Below are 17,195 nucleotides of genomic sequence, written 5' to 3' on the forward strand. Positions count from 1 at the left end.
CATGAAAACAAAAAATCTTTAATAAGCAACTGAAAACTATACCTGAAGAACATCTGTTACAGTAGTATCACCTTCCTGAGCTCTGAATAAATTGTGAACACATAGGGAATTTAAAACAAAGGTCACCTTTATAAACAAAAACAAAAATGTACAGTTAGCTCTGCTGGGTCTTATCATTTAAAGAAATCAGTTACTGCCAGTAAGACATTCAGCTGATAAGGACAAGAATGAGTTGGAGTAGGGCAGAGTACGATGGTCGGTCGAGATGGTTTATCTTTCTAATATATTAGAATTTTATAATTTTAGTCAAAATATTTTTATGACTTTTATAAACTTTTAGGGCTTTCAGAGGATGAAGTCATTTCAAACTAGAGCTCTCTAGTCTGTTTGAAATGCAACTAAAGAAATTTTTCTTTTTTTTTTCCAGTGTCACAGAAGGATACTTTATTTATTTGTTTTGCTTTTTTAATTGTACTTTAGGTTCTGGGGTACATATGCAGAACATGCAGGGTGGTTGCATAGGTACACACATGGCAATGTGGTTTGTTGCCTCCATTCTCTCATCACCTACATCTGGCATTTCTCCCCATGTTACCTCCCCAACTTCCCCACCACCCCCATGCTTTCTCTCCCTTGCCCCCCAATAGACCCCACTGTGTGATGCTCCCCTCCCTGTGTCCCTGTGTTCTCATTGTTCAACACCCACCTATGAGTGAGAACATGCAGTGTTTGATTTTCTGTTCTTGTGTCAGTTTGCTGAGAATGATGGTTTCCAGATTCATCCATGTCCCTACAAAAGACACAAACTCATCATTTTTTATGGCTGCATAATATTCCATGGTGTATATGTGCCACATTTACCTTGTCCAGTCTATCATTGATGGGCATTTGGGTTGGTTCCAGATCTTTGCTATTGTAAATAGTGCCGCTATGAACATGCATGTGCATGTGTCTTTATAATAGGATGATTTATAATCCTTTGGGTATATACCCAGTAATGGGATTGCTGGGTCAAATGGAATTTCTATTTCTAGGTCCTTGAGGAAGCACCACACTGTCTTCCACAGTGGTTGAACTACGTAGTTTACACTCCCACCAACAGTGTAAAAGTGTTCCTATTTCTCCATATCCTCTCCAGCATCTGTTGTCTCCAGATTTTTTGATTGCCATTCTAACTGGTGTGAGGTGGTATCTCAATGTGGTTTTGATTTGCATTTATCTAATAATCAGTGATGATGAGCATTCAGGACATAGGCATAGGCAAGGACTTCATGACTAAAACAACAAAAGCATTGGCAACAAAAGCCAAAATAGACAAATGGGACCTAATCAAACTCCACAGCTTCTGTACAGCAAAAGAAACAAGCATTAGAGTGAACTAGCAACCAACAGAATGGGAAAAAATTTTTGCCATCTACCCATCTGACAAAGGGCTAATATCAAGAATCTACAAAGAACTAAAACAGATTTACAAGAAAAAAAAAAAAAAACTAACCCATCCAAAAGTGGGCAAAGGATATGAGCAGACACTTTCCAAAAGAAATTTTTCTTAATCCATTTTTGGATGAGGAGTTACACCCCTAAATCAAAACTTTTTAGTGTACCCAGGACATAAATAAAACTTCCAGTTGATTTTCGATTAGACTTGGTCCATGAGTGAGGAATTTGGTAATAAATCTGAAAGCTGAATTGCTTTTTTTTTTCCTGTTGATGGGTGTAAGTTAGGATAGAGTCAGTGGTATATAACCAAGATTCAAAATAGTAGTGTTTTAAACACTTTCACAGGTAGGCAATACAGGGCTGGCATGGCAGCTCTGTTCTGTGAGTTGTTTAGGGACTCAGTTCCTTTTGTCTCATTGCTCCTCCATCCTCAGGTTGTTTTTCCCACCAATATATTTAACGTGGCTTGTCACCACACCTACCTTTGAAGCAGTAGGATGAAAGAAGGGCCCAGTACCGAGTCCAGCTCAGCCGTAGAGACCCCCACCCATGTGGCACTGAAGGCATGAAGAAGCAGGCACCCAGACAGAATAGCAAAGTGGGACTATCTGGGGACCAACAGCCTTCCGAGCTGAGAGCCTCGGGAGGCTGACAGTATTCTGGGCTGAGGGCCCCGCGCAGACTCTGACCCACGTAGTCTCTCTGAACAGGTGATTATTATTAACAAACAGATATTTTGTGTTTTCCCATAGAACCAAGATAAACTAGGTAGGCAGCTGGTGCCTGTTTACCACTGATCAAAGACAAACTAGAAAGTATTCTCCACGAGGAAGCCGTGGGGCATAGTCACATATCCCGTGCTTAAAGAATTGCTTTAACCGGTGTGTGATATACAGATACCATTTTGCTACTTTAGAATGCCCCAGGTAGTTTTCCACTTGGGAGGGGGTGGGCAGCTAGGTTTTCCTTGCCGTTGTTCTTAGCAAAGAATATATCTTATCAGACACTCAGCATTTCTCAGCAATCATACACTCAGCATTTCTCAACAGCACAGCCTCCTTTTAGGATGCGACCTAGATGTTCACAAACAAATTCTGCTTGAATCCTGTTGAATACTGAGAACTTAGTTATCACAGACCACACTCAGCTGTAAGAAAGGTGGACAATGTAGACTTTATTCAGAATGGTCATGTGCCCAGCAAAAAATTAGACATTCTATTGCTATAAGAGGGAAATGGAGATTAGATGTTAGAGAACAGCTAGAGTTGTCCACTGCAAGGTGAACTCACTTGGGAGCAACAATGAATCTTCCAACTAATATTTTACTTTTTATGAGACCCTTGATTTGAACGTTCTGCCTGAATAAGCACCAGACAAATCCTTTACATAAACCTCTCTGACCAAAATTTCATGAAGACTTCTGCACTATGAAAAGAGATGATAATCATCTTTAGGTATTAGCCATAAAGCACTATAATAAATGAAAGAAACCAGAAGTCATTGATTCAGAAATGGCTGATAGGGCACTTTTATCTTTTGCAAGCAACAATTTCTAGCGCGCTCTACATGTTTGCTTTTTATTCAACTTTAACTCATGTAACATCTTTCAGCGGAAAATCTCAAGAAGCTTTTATAAACGTTAATTAACTGAATTTCACAACACTCTCAAGAACTGAGTATTAATACATCCATTTACATGGCAGGAAGCCAGATGAACATTACAGAGGAGCAATATGGAGCTTACTTGGTTTCAGCTATGTAAAAACATCAAACAGGCAGTACCAGAAATTCAATGTTAATCTGAAAATTGAGTATTTAGCTGCTTTTAGACTGCTATATTATTATTATCCTATGTTCAATACAAACAAAGCCATATTACTAAAACAAAAAGAAAGCCTTTATTTTGAAATGCTACTTCAACTTAAAAATGGCTGATGTGTCATCTAGCTATAAATCTAAAGATAATAATAAAATCGGAAAGATTTTCATCAGATACACTTTTAACACCAAGCTTGATGCAGTTTGTTTCAAGATTAAATTTGAAAAAAGCAGCTGCTAAAAAAAGTTATTCAATCCACGTGTCAGGAAAGGAAAGCACAGATCAGATTTCTTTGAAGAAAATAATGAAATTATATATGAATGTATACTATGTGTATTTTCTGAACATAACTTAGTGTTTTTGTGATGAATAAATAATAACAATGATGGTAAGATACATGACTGCTGTTAATGAACTATTCAAAGGGCTAACTTTTTTGATATGCTATGAAACATATCTTGACAATATTTAAAATCCCAAGGTTTTTTACATTGCTGTTATTAATTGGAGAAATTCATTATATGCATTTCGTATTTGAAGGAATTTTCCAAATACAAAAGGAAACATAACCTTGGCCCCCTATAGAGGCAGATAAACTCAATTTAGCTGCTAAATGAGAGTTTTAACATTACATTTATTTGTGGTAATCTGATCTATGTCTAAAAAAGACTGAGGTCTAAGCCTCGGTTTAATGGAAGCTGAAAAATAAAAATAAAGGCAAGAGTGTTATTTTCATAGGAATGGACAAGTGTCCAGTACAAAGTTTACTGATGACAACCAGCATAAGGACTAATGAAATATGAACCAATGACTTTTAGCTCAGTAATGATGACTTTCATTGGTAATCTTTCCAAAAATCTTCTCAAATAGACTTTTATACCCCTTAAATAAGGACAATCTAATATAGGACAGTATTCTAAAAGCTCTTTTAAAACTTCTGGTTTTTTAAATCAAAAGAAACTTAAAAAATAACTTATTAGAGAATTTCTCCCGGGACATTTATCCTGGCAAGGCTCATAAAGATAGAAACTGTGCCTTCCTTCCACCTGGCTCACCCTTTCTTACGGACTGACATGCTCAAAACATTAGAGAGGATTGTAAGCCAGCTAGCTAATCAAAGCCATTTCAAAGCTAATAGCCTAACCTTCTGGGTTATGTTGTTTGGTTGTAGAGGGTCCAGGGGGAGGACTTTTCCAAAGGAATATCAAATTTAACTTTAATGACTTACCGAAAGAAAATAATTCTGGTCATCAAAATGTGATAGTGACAAGTCTGTTTGCTAATAATACAGATTAAATAGAAAAGATGATAGTCACCTATGATAATATGGGAAATAGCTTCATCCAGTAATGCAAGTCTTTTAAAGAAGAATTCATATATGCATTTTCCTATATACATTTTAAAGGTTTTGTTTGTTTTTTAATAAGACTACAGATCTTTGCCTGCAGATTTATTACATGAAATTCATTTTAACAACAGCTACTGGGAATCTTCATATAGTAGGAGGTATGAAAACGAGCAAGATGTGGAAAAATTTCCAAGAGAATAAAATAGGTAAGTTTAAAAAGAACAAATAACATGTTATGAGTTTTAAAGCAGAGAAAGATTGAGTTTCTTGGGAGAATCAGGAAAAGTTACATGAGTAAGAAAATATTTGGTATGGATCTTGATGCATGGGTAAGATTTTGACAACTGAAGCCTAGTTACGTGGGGGTTGGGGGTAATGGTGGAAGAATTCTAAGTAACAGAAAGAAAAGACAGAGGACACATAAGAGTCTAAAACACACTGAGCAGCATAGGTAGAAAGCAGAGTGCCAAGTAATAGAAAATTAGGTTGGAAAGATAATAGATCAAGGTAAATGCTATTCTTTCTTTCAGCTTGAAACATATCCATTGAAGGTGTTGGACACAAACTCCTGAGAGTGAATTTTATTTTATTTCTTCTTTTAACTTTTATTTTAGGTTCAGGAGTACATGTGCAGGTTTGTTATATAAGTAAACTTGTGTCATAGAGTTTGCTACAGATTATTTCATTACCCAGATAATAAGTCTAGTACTCAATAGGTATTTCTTCTGATCCTTTCCCTCCCCCCAACCTCCACCCTCAAGTAGGCCCCAATGTCTATTCTCCTCTTTCTGTCCATGTGTTCTCATTATTTAGCTCCCACTTATAAGTGAGAACATGCAGTATTTGGTTTTCTGTTCCTGTGTTAGTTTGCTAAAGGTAGTAGTCTCCAGCTCCATCCATGTTGCTGCTAATGACATGATCTTATCCTTTTTTATCGCTGCATGGTATTCCGTGTATTATATATATAAATCATATTTTCTTTATACAATCTACCATTTATGGGCATTTAGGTTGATTGCATGTCTTTGCTATTGTGAATAGGGCTGCAATGAACATATGTGTGCATGTGTCTTTATGGTAAAACAATTTATTGTCCTTTGGGTTTATACCCAGTAATGGGATTGCCAGTTCAAATGATAATTCTGTTTTAAGTTCTTTGAGGAATCACCACACTGCTTTATACAATGGCTGAACTAACTTACACTCCTACCAACAGTATATGTGTTCTCTTTTCTCTGCAACCTCACCAGCATCTGTTTATTATTATTATTCTTTAATAATAGCCATTCTAACTGTTCTGATATGGCGTCTTATTGTGGTTTTGATTTGCATATCTCTAATGATTAGTGGTGCTGAGCAGTTTTTCATATGCTTGTTGGCTGCATGTATGTCTTCTTTTGAAAAGTGTCTGTTCATGTCCTTTACCCTCTTTTTAATGGAGTTGTTTGTTTTTGCTTGTACATTTGTTTAATTCCTTACAGATTCCAGGTATTAGACCTTTGTCAAAAACGTAGTTTGCAAATATTTTCTCTCATTTGATAGGTTGTCTATTTACCCTGTTGATAATTTCTTTTGCTGCGCAGAAGCTTTTTAGTTTAATTAAATGCCATTTGTCATTTTTTGTTTTTGTAGCAGTTACTTTTGGTATCTTCGTTATAAAATCTTTGCCAGTTTCTATGTCCAGAATGGTATTTCCTAGGTTATCTTCCCGGATTTTTATAGTTTTAGGTTTTACATTTAAGTCTAATCTATCTTGAATTAATTTTTACATATAGTTTAAGGAAGGGGTTCAGTTTCAGTCTTCTGCATATGGCTAGCCAGTTATCCCAACACCATTTATTGAATAGGGATTCCTTTCCCCACTACTTGTTTTTGTCAGCTTTGTTGAAGATCAGATGATTGTAGATGTGTGACATTATTTCTGGCCTCTCTATTCTGTCCTATTGGTCTATGTGTCTGTTTTTGTACCAGTACCATGCTGTTTTGGTTATTATAGTCCTGTAGTATAGTTGAAGTTTAATGATTTTTAAGAAGTTGTTCCATATGCTCTTTATTGCTAACAGTGCTCATTCAACTTTTGGTAAGCTATGCCATATAATTGTACATTAAATGCTCCAAAAGTTTTATTAATTGTGCACTTGAGATGATCACAGCTATATTAAAACCTCACTTATTTTTGTCAAATGAGAACCACATTGTCTGGGTAAGGTCTGTGATCATTTTCTCTAGGAGTATAATAAACATGGAAGAACATTAGAATCTATAGATGAAACTTAGAGGTATGAGTCTCTTCTAACCAACCCTTCTAGAGACGTTGAATGAGCACCAGTGTTTACTGATTTAAGTTTGACTTCCTTTCTGTGATCCAAGCCTACGGAAGTATTAATTAGTATTAAGATAACCCAATACAAGATCAGCTTTTAGAGCCAAATATGGTATGAAATATTACATGTACCCAATTATCTTTTTATACCCAAGAAATAAAAGTCCACAGGTTAAGTAAATTGCCTGAAGTTACCTAGTAAGTTAACTAACAAATTATCAGAGCTAAAGATAAAATAGGTAATAGTCAAAGCAAGAAATAAAAATTATTGAATTTACCACCATGTTTTTTTCTACTTCTATTATCAGAGATCATTTACTAAATTAAGGCCTCCTGACTTATTTATAATAATTATGACACATAATTTGAAGCTGGTTCCCACACTTATTTTCTTAGTCCATCCTGGCCTCTTTTATAATCCTCAAAGATGCCAGGCATGATCCTGTCTCAAGGCCTTTGCACTTGCTGTTCCCTCTGCCTGGAATGACGGTATGACTTAGCAGCAATTCAGTATAAACACCCCTCCAGGAAGATTATGCTGTCCTTCAAAAACCAAGTCCTTGCTGCATGTTTTAGAATACTGCCAAAATTAGAGATCCTTCTTAGGTCAGGCTTATTTAGCTTCTTTTCATTATGAAAAAGTGATTGCAGAATCCCAAGAGGCAGTCACAGGCTGATGTGAAGTCTTGTCTGTCTGGGGAGTCCAGGAGCCCTAGTAGGCATGGCTGACTTGGTCTCAGGGTGGCAAAAGGAATTGTCCCTCCCCTAGAGCCAAAGGCCCTAGGCATGATCAGCAAACCCTCCAAGGGGAGAGGTATACTCAAGTCCTGGGTGACATCCAGGCACAGCTCTCCTCCCTCAGACTTTTGAGATAGGTTTATTGGCACCCTCTAATCCCACACTTTACCTCATCTGTGACAGGTATAATGGACGTATCCAATCCCAATTTTCTTGCCTCATTTGAGAAACTAAATGATGAATACCTTTCAATTGTCTAGTAGAAAACAGCAAGTGAGCATGTTATCTGGACAAAGGGAAACTTGTCACAAGAATTTTGTACGTTTCCATGACTTTGCTTTTGTGTAAGATGATGTATAATATATCCTTTGGGAGGAGACACAGGTCTCAGTGTGACTTCCTTAAGAGTAACAGACACTGTGACAGTTTGTTAATCCTATTTGTCTCCCAGGAGGAGAAGATTATTAATTACCTGGCAAAGGTCAGGGGGTCATCAGGCCTATAATGGGAGTTTACCTCAGAAAACTAACCAGTGGGAAGCTAAGCAGAGCTACAAGCCATGCACATGAAGGCTCTCCTTCCCGAGCACAGCCTCCAGTTCCTGATATGCCTGCAGAGCGTCTGCAGAGAACATTGTCCAATTCCTAGACTTGCTTATGAATTTTGAAAACTTTGTATATACATAGATATCAAGGTTTACAGGCAAACTGATTGAAAGGGTGTGATTTCTGGTGCTCTGCCTAACCACGAAAATGTAGAGCTGGGTCAGCTTGCATCTGCAACGTGGCAGTCCCTTCTGAATACACAACACTCCAAAGGAGATGGGAGACCTCCTACTTCCCCCTGCCCTCACTGACAGCATTTCTCATTTTCTTTGCCTTACTGCTTTCTGATCCACAAAATAGAAGTGAGAAAAAAAAACTTCACAAATTAATATACTATTGGGTTCTGCTGCCACATAAATGGCTAATTGTAATACAGTGTGAGATAGGCTAAATTAGGAATATGAAGTGCCACTGGAAAACAAATGAAGCAATCCGTCAGCCTGCCCAGGGAGAGGACCAGTAGTGGAAGCCTTCCAGTGTTAGGCTTGGACCCTGAAGGAGGAATCAGGGTTGGCCATGCAAATATTTCAGAAGAAAGGCCATCTCCATGGAAAGGACTGACAAGTACAATGTCATTGCCTTTGCCTGCAAAGCTGCAACACTGCCTCTCTTCTTGGGCTAGGAAACACCCAACTTCTCCTTCACTGGTTTTGGAAGGCAGGCAAAAAGCAAAACACAAACAAGAACCCCCAGAGCACACACCTTTCTAGGTCAAATCTCATTTCCCAACACCAACAACAAGGTTGATACCTTTTCATTACCAGCCTTGGACTTAAACTCCACCCTTTTTCTAGAGTGGGAGTGAACTCAGATAAGCAACCCAGTTGCTTATTCTAGAGCCTGGGCAGTATCCCCCACTCATTTCCATGCTTGATTTGGTTACGTGGGGATCCTCATTGAGCCAGTATCATCAGGACCTCTGTTCCACAGCTGCTCTTTCAACAAGAGTCTACATACCACACACTCCTCCCCTAGAAGGGCTCCATTTGTCAGCAGGAGGAAACCTCTTTTCCTGCCACCATCTGCCCTGGTCCTCCTTCCCTGTCTCTGAGGCATCTGTGATCTTTCATGCCTGGCTTTCTAGCCTAGATAGTTCTAGAACACTGGAATATATTAAAACATTCATACACACACACAACTTCTTTCAGCAGCCTAAGAACCTAATATTGAATTTCCCTGAGATTTTTTTTTTTAGCTCTCCTGTTAATTTCTCCTGTGTAGACACATTAAGATCATCATTCTGCACTAGTGATCACTATCAGAAAGTCAGGGAAAAAAATCAGACTCTCAAAATCAAAACAATTTCAAGTAATGAAGGTTTTGAGTATAAAATATGTGTTTAAGGGATTCTGTTTAAAAATATACTTTGGCTGTCACTTTAAAAAGATTCGATCAGGAAAGAAAAACTACTATGCATAATATGGAAGTAGAAATTTATTATAGGAATTGGAACTTGCACAATTGTGGGAAGAGCAGGGAAGGTAAAGATCTGAAAAGTGGAATTAAAACGATAGAGAAAAGCCACAGACGACTCAGAACTTGCAGTGATTCCTGGAAGCCAGCACATCCTGCTCCTGGAGTGGGACCTCAAAGCCTACAGAAGATTGTTGGTTCTTCAGGTCTGTGGCCTCTGTGAGTTCTCGGCAAAGCATCTGGTAGAAAGCCTGGGGCAAGGTCAGCAACAAGAAGGAGAGAGGAGCGAGGACAAACAGGAACCTGCTACACCTCTGTGTCCGTCTCTATCACCAACAGGTGCTGATAACCTTCAGAATATGGCAGCTGCTTCCCTTCTGCCTCCCAAAACTCACAGCTTGCCTTTGGACCAACTCCAATCAGAAATTATGTAGAAAGGAAGAGTCTGAAAAACATAGTCCCAAACATAACCAAGTAGACAATAGAAAAGTCTGGCACATTGGTACTTTGACATAACCACCAGATCTCCAACAGCTCAGGTGTAAGTAAATAGCTCACCTCAAATGCAACAAGTCCAAAATCAATGCATCATTGTGTCCCAGGCTTCCATTAAACAAAAACAAATAAATAAAACAAACAAAAATCAACCTTTTATCCCTCAGCTTTATTAATGCATCATTAACAAATAAAAATGGTATGTATTTATGGTGTACATCGTGGTGTTTCTATCCATACAAAAAGCAACCTTTCTGAGTACTGCTCGGTTACCAACACCTCTAAGTGATCCTGTGTATTCCACACCCTAAGTGTCCATCTAACCTTCCTCGCTGCCCTGGGTCCCAGCAGTCACTGCCTTCTATCAAGATTTCCTCCTTGCTCTCCTGCATTATGAAGTGCTCCTTTCTCTTGCTACCCTGCCTCCAATCTCACCCTGCTCCAAATCTTCCATTAAACCACAGAAATCTTTCTAAAATGTAAAATCTTCTTATTTTACTTAAATTATTTTAGTGACTCCTATCACCTATCATGTACATCTTTCTTGGTGTGATATGCAAGGCCCCTCATATACATATTCTGACCCCCACCTACTGTTTTAGCCCCCTCTCCTGTCCTAAATCCAAACACATTGTGCCCCAACTATTTTAAACTGCTTGTAAAACCCTGAATATAGGATTATGTCAACACAGGAGTCTTTGTACCTCCATCCCCTTGCAAATACGGTTGCCTGACGAACTCCTTCTCATTCCATAGGATGTGACTCAAACGTGACTTCCTTCGGGGTATCTTCCTTGTCTCCTCGCCTTCTCCCAATCCACAAAGTCCGTCCATACATTCTCCTAGCAGTGGCTAGCACATGCCATGCTGTGCCAGGTCTGCTGATTTACATGTCTGTCGTCTGTGCTAGCTGTGAGCGCTTCCATGTTAAGGACCACATCTCATTCATCTTTATAGTAGCATACACTAATACTTCCCTGGCACATGGTAGGGGCTCAATAAACATTTGGTTAAAAAATTAATTGATGAATTACAAGATCCGACATGTTTAAATATTTTATTCCATATTTATAGCTGCTTTCATACAAATTACGATTCCCATAAAACATAAGTTTACAGTTACCAAAAAAAAAAGAAATTAATTTGGGGGTAATCCAATAAATGTGCGTGGTCAAACATTGAAATTTAGTTTAAATCTTGAAATGGCCCCAAGTCATATGACCTCATTGATCAGATTAACAAGATTATTTCTAAATCTCAATTTCACTGGGAATGTTTAAACCTATTTTTGACCAGTCATTGCAATACAGAACAACAAAGGAAACATCTGGTTGTTCTTAACTTTGGGGTGACAACTCCACTTGTTAACAGTAGCAATGGGAGAGCTGACAGAACCTGATAACAGCTCCAACACGGGAGCTCAGCCCACAGCAGATGGACCAGACACTTCAGGGAAAGCTTTAAAAAGATGTCTTTTCTAATTCAGGTTATACACTCCTTGAAAGTTCCTTCAACATAAGCATGAAAGTTTGCAGACGATTTTATCAGCTCCGACAGCTTTTTTTCTAGAGGTTAGTTTGCCATTGCCTCTGGAGTTAGTTTGGTTGAATTTCACTGGATTTTGTAAGTAAAGGCAGGAATGTTTCTAACAGGCCAACAAACTGAAAGTCCTAGGCAGTTTGCATCACTGCCAACTTTCTGAGCGCAACCCTTGAATGGTCACGGTTTGCCTGTGTTCCTTTTTTTTTTTTTTTTAAATAATCCTTCATCAGCTAACCAAGGTTAACCCAGAGTTACTGCCATTTCTTCTATGTGTTTGGACATAGATTAACAGTAATTATGTTCAGGCTCTAAGGTTGTTAAAAAAAAAAAAAAAAAAAAAAAACCTCAAACCCTGGCCAGTGCAAAATTGTTGGAAGGCATTTTAATACAACCATCTTAATCATATTTCAAAATATATAAGTCATGTATAATAGTTATAGTGATTCTAATCAACCTCTAAACATTCTATTCCTTTTCAATGCCACTAAGGCCTATATATTCCTTCTTAAACTGTTAAATTTTGTAGCCATTTTTAATTGTCTAATTTACTTTTGGACTCACCAAATAAAAAATCCCTAAATTGATTATTTAATCATTCCCACTGGAATAGAATAAAGAATTTAATCATATTTGGACAAGGTAGTAGTTAATAAGAACCACACACTGAAGTACTTTCTAATGTAATATCTCCTTACCTATACTACAACTAGTAAATTGTTTGGTATATTGGCTTTAAATGGACTGGCTTCAGTAAAATTTTGGTTGATACTTAATATTTTTAATTTTCATCAGACTTTGGAAATGTTTTCATAGCTGAAGAAACTGATCCACAGGGGTTAAATACCAAAGTACTCATCAAGTTAGCTGTAAAACCTAGAATTGCAGTAATCATACAAATTCACACACTCATGGACACATTTTTTTAAAGTCCATCCATAATGAAATGCTGATCGATGAAAAAAAAAAAAAAAAAAAAAACATTTTATTTTCCTTGGCACATTATTTCCCAAGATAGGTTGCTTTAGTGCCAGAGTTTAAATTAACGGATGGACTGGATAAAGTAATTTGGAAATGATGCTATACTATGCTGTATAAAAATGAAATTTTTCTTTCCCAAAATTTACCACAAGGTAAAAGACAGAGAAAGAAAAGAAAAACAAATGAACATGACTTTGGAGATAGAGGCACTGATAGGTCAAAGAGTTACGGAGGCCGCCTTCCAGGACTTTTTAGAAGTCTTGGCCTTAATTCTTCATCTTCTAAGAGGGCAGAGACTCTCCAAAATACCCTCTCTTAGGAATTCTCACTCCCTGTCATCTGTTGCTTTCTTTCTTTCTCACATTCCCTAGGTTCCCAAAGGAGAACTCAGAAATTGTGAAAACAGAGGCACTAGAGAAAGAACATTCCAGTTCCTCTTTGCATCTCACAAGTCTTGGTCCTAGGCACCTACAGTCCACCACTTAGGCCACCCTGACTGCCCAGAACCCTGGTTCCAACCTGTGCAGTGTTCTACAGATGGACAGCATGGCACCTTTGGCCTGCACTGCCACATCAGTCCCCAAGGATCAAGTCAGCAGAGAAGTGGCCATGCCTTAGGTTATGGCTGACTTTGTAGACAGAGAAGGAAAATGAAAGGATGCCTTAAATTCTACTTCCCCAAAAAATAACTATTGGGTATTAGGCTTAATACCTGGATGATGAATCATAATCTGTACAACAAACCCCCGTGACACCAGTTTACCTATATCGCAAACCTGCACATGTACCCCTGAACCTAAAATAAAAGTTTTAAAAAAAAGGTCTAGAATTCCCAGTTAAATGACTGCACCATTCATCACAGAATCAGAGACAAGTTTAAAATAATTATAATGGAGGCCGGGCACTGTGGTTCATGCTTATAATCCCAGCATTTTGGGAGGTCGAGGCAGGTGGATCACTTCAGGTCAGGAGTTCAAGACCACCGTGGCCAACATGGTGAAACCCTGTCTCTACTAAAAACACAAAAATTAGCATGGCGGCAGGTGCCTGTAATCCCAGCTACTCAGGAGCCTGATGCAGGAGAATCACTTGAACCTGGGAGGCAGTGGTTGCAGTGAGCCAAGAGAGCACCATTGCACTCCGGCCTGGGCCACACAGCAAGATGCCACATCTCAATTTAAATAAATAAACTAACTAACAAACAAATAAAATAGGAGTGCGATCATTCTGGAAAGACACAGACTTAAACTAGCTGTGTGACTTTGGATAGGTTACATGATTTCTCTGAGCCTCATTTCCCTCAATGTAAACCAAGAAGGAGGATACCTATTCTGGAGCTTTTCTATGAGGATGTAAGCAGAGCTCCAAACTCAGGACAAATACATGGTACACATTTAATAAATGAGAGCTAAATATGTTATACCTTAGCCTGATCTTAGAAGAGAGGTCATAAGCTGGATGTGAAAATGAATAAAATCACTAACAAAATTGCAGCACCCTGTTGAAGATGGTAATTTATTTTTAATTTTTCTGCCCACAGTTTGCTAGGTCTTCTAATTAACATTGTGATATTTTAGCTTGTAGCCTAGCAGTCTTGTTCTTGTCCTCAATATTAAGTACACTCAGTCATATTTTTAGATAACTTAACATTGCATATTTATTTTTAGAGAGCCCAGCCACACATAAATGACCAATACAAATCAACATAAAAGCCATTCATATCCAAAGTGCCCAGTTTTAGCCCTGTGTAGCTGGCAGTTCCATTCTTTAACACGAAGTTTCCTAAACTGTATCTATAAAACTAATTTTACAGGAAATTAACACTGAAGATATATTAAGAAAAATAAAAGCAATCCATGATCAATTAAATTGGGGAGATGGGAGAATAAGCAAAGTTAAGAAGGGTTTTTCTGGTTTTTGGCTCGGTTTTGCTGTTTTGTTTTAACCACATGAATTTTCAAAACCTTTGACATTCAAATGTACACATCGCTAAAAAGGTAATAAGAATCAAACATTTCCAAATTTTATTTGCCCTCAGAACTGCTATAAGGCGCCATCACCTGAATTCTTCTATTGTCTTTTTGTTGAGACATTTGTCATAGGCACAATAATAGGGGTGATGGGGCAGGGGGAAGGGAAAAGCAGAGTAAGAGAAGGAGTTCCAGAGTAACCACTCTTTAAGGCAGGGATCACAGATCCTAATGCCTACAGGACAAAGTGACATCAAAATCAGAAGTGGGTTGGATGCAACCCAAGAGAAAATGGTAGGTCAATGACAAACAGCAGCATATATGGTCTTTCTACCTCAATTCACACTTTTAAAAACATTCTGTGCACCCGTACATGTCTGTGGACCCTATTCACCACACATTGCAAGCATGAAGCCCCTATTCTAAGAAGACTGCTTTCATTTTAATTTCAAATACAGCACCAACTTAGAGAGTGCCTTCAAAGATCCAAATTTTAATGTGTTAAAGGGAGAGCAAAAAGATGGGTCACATTAGAGCAGAAGGTAGCTGTTCCTCTCTCTCTGGTCATAGCTACCACTAGGCCCATTTCAAAGTTAAGAGATGGGATCCTGTATATACTTCAACATCATGTTACCCACAAGTGGGTGGACAAATACTACTCATGCCTTTAGATCATTTGTATTTTAGCAGACACTGTTCCATGTACTCTGCTTGTAGATCCTCATCTTATCCTCACAATAACCCTATCATGATCCCATTTCACAGATGTGACGCAGAAAGTTTAATCCACCTGCCTGTAGCTACACAGTGCAAGAGACAGAGCTGGGATTGAAATCCAGATTGTCTGGTTCTAAAACTCTTAACTATTATGCTCAATGCAGTGTTGAAGTTATCACTCCCCATTTGAGGGGGTCTATCAGTTTTAATTGCTTTTGACTGCAGGTGACAGAAGTCCCAGCTACCAGTGTCTGGAACAAGTTTTGTTTTGTTTTTCCACAAGACAAGAAATCTGGAAGCAGGTATCTGCTGGCAGTAGTGCTGTAGCTCAGCAATGTTACCCCCAGCTTCTGCATGCTGGTCATAAGATGTTTAGCTCTCCACTGCACATCATATATGAAATCAGGAAGCAAGAAAAGATCAGGGGTGGTACCAGCTTTAAACCCTTTCCCACAAGCCCTCATCAGACTTCAGCTTATACCTCATTACCAGAATGATATCACATGGCCATGTCTAGCTGCACAGGAGTCTGGGAAAGCAAGTATTTCTCTTTTCCAGCCCCAAGAGTGGAGGCAGGAACTGGAAAATCTGGTTGGGAACAGGTGCTGTTTTAGCCAGCCAACAGTGTGGACCACAAGATATTTGGTTTGGTTAAGAAAATACCAACAGAACTTCATCATACAGTGTGTCACCCATCCCATGAACCCAAGGAAAGTTAAACAGCAACAATTAAAAGTTTGCTGCAAAACCAAAATTGAATTTTAGAACTCTTTTAAAATATCTGTTTCCATTCATTTCCAAAAATCTGAAATTGTCTGTAAGCCTTTTCCCTATCAAATTTGTCTAGGTAGTGTGTAAAAATTACTTGACTTTCACACACCCAGATACTTTTAGTTATGCTATTGTTAGTTATGTTATTTTCATAAAATGTTATCTCCTTATTTACAGTTAATAAGTCAAAATGACAATTTTTAATACAGCTTCAAAACTGGATTGGAATTTGTCAGTTATTAGAAACTAGGAGGCTTCAGTGCTAAAAATACATAACAGGTTGTTTGTATTTATCATCTATTTTATTTTCCAGTTGGGATTGGCTTTTCTGGGCCTTTCTACAACTTTAATTGTAAATTTTTTTCTTTTATATTTTTATCATGGCACTCAAACTCAGAAAACCTGTTAAGGCAACTACATAATGTGATCTAAAAATCCAGTTAACATATTGCTATGGAAACCAGGAAATAGAAACAGCACTCTAATCATTCCTTTAGACAACCATGGCTGTGTGTGTGTGTGTGTGTGTGTGTGTGTGTGTGTGTGTAAAAATTTTTAAATGCTTTAATTTATTCAACTTTTATTGAACGCTGTTACTGAACCCAAAATCTGTAATCGATCTGTTCATAAATAGGACCAATGTCTTGTAATCAGTAAATTCGTGTTTTTTAATGAGCCGTAGTCATTGATAAATTATGCCATGCAGTATCGGGAAATCTCCAGTAGGGCCGCGTTGCTTATTTAGCCTGCCCAGCCCTCTTGGTAAGGTGTGAAGGACACGTGACTGGGCTGAGAGCTAAGTTCTAGCCTTGCCCCTCTTACTAACCCGCCGTGTGACTCTCCTGGGAACTCTTAGAAACTCAGTTTCTTCATCTGCAAAATGGTTCAATGCAAGACTTTAGTAATGTAATGGGAACTTTCCTTTTCCATAAAATTGGGGAATCACAAGGTTAATCACTTTTGAGGATTGAAATCACTCTCTTTTTTTTTTTTTTTTTTTTTTTTTTTTTTTTTTTTTTTTTTTTTTTTTTTTTTT

This window comes from Cebus imitator, unplaced genomic scaffold (genome assembly GCF_001604975.1).
Source record: "Cebus imitator isolate Cc_AM_T3 unplaced genomic scaffold, Cebus_imitator-1.0 Scaffold90, whole genome shotgun sequence".
NCBI lineage: Eukaryota > Metazoa > Chordata > Mammalia > Primates > Cebidae > Cebus > Cebus imitator.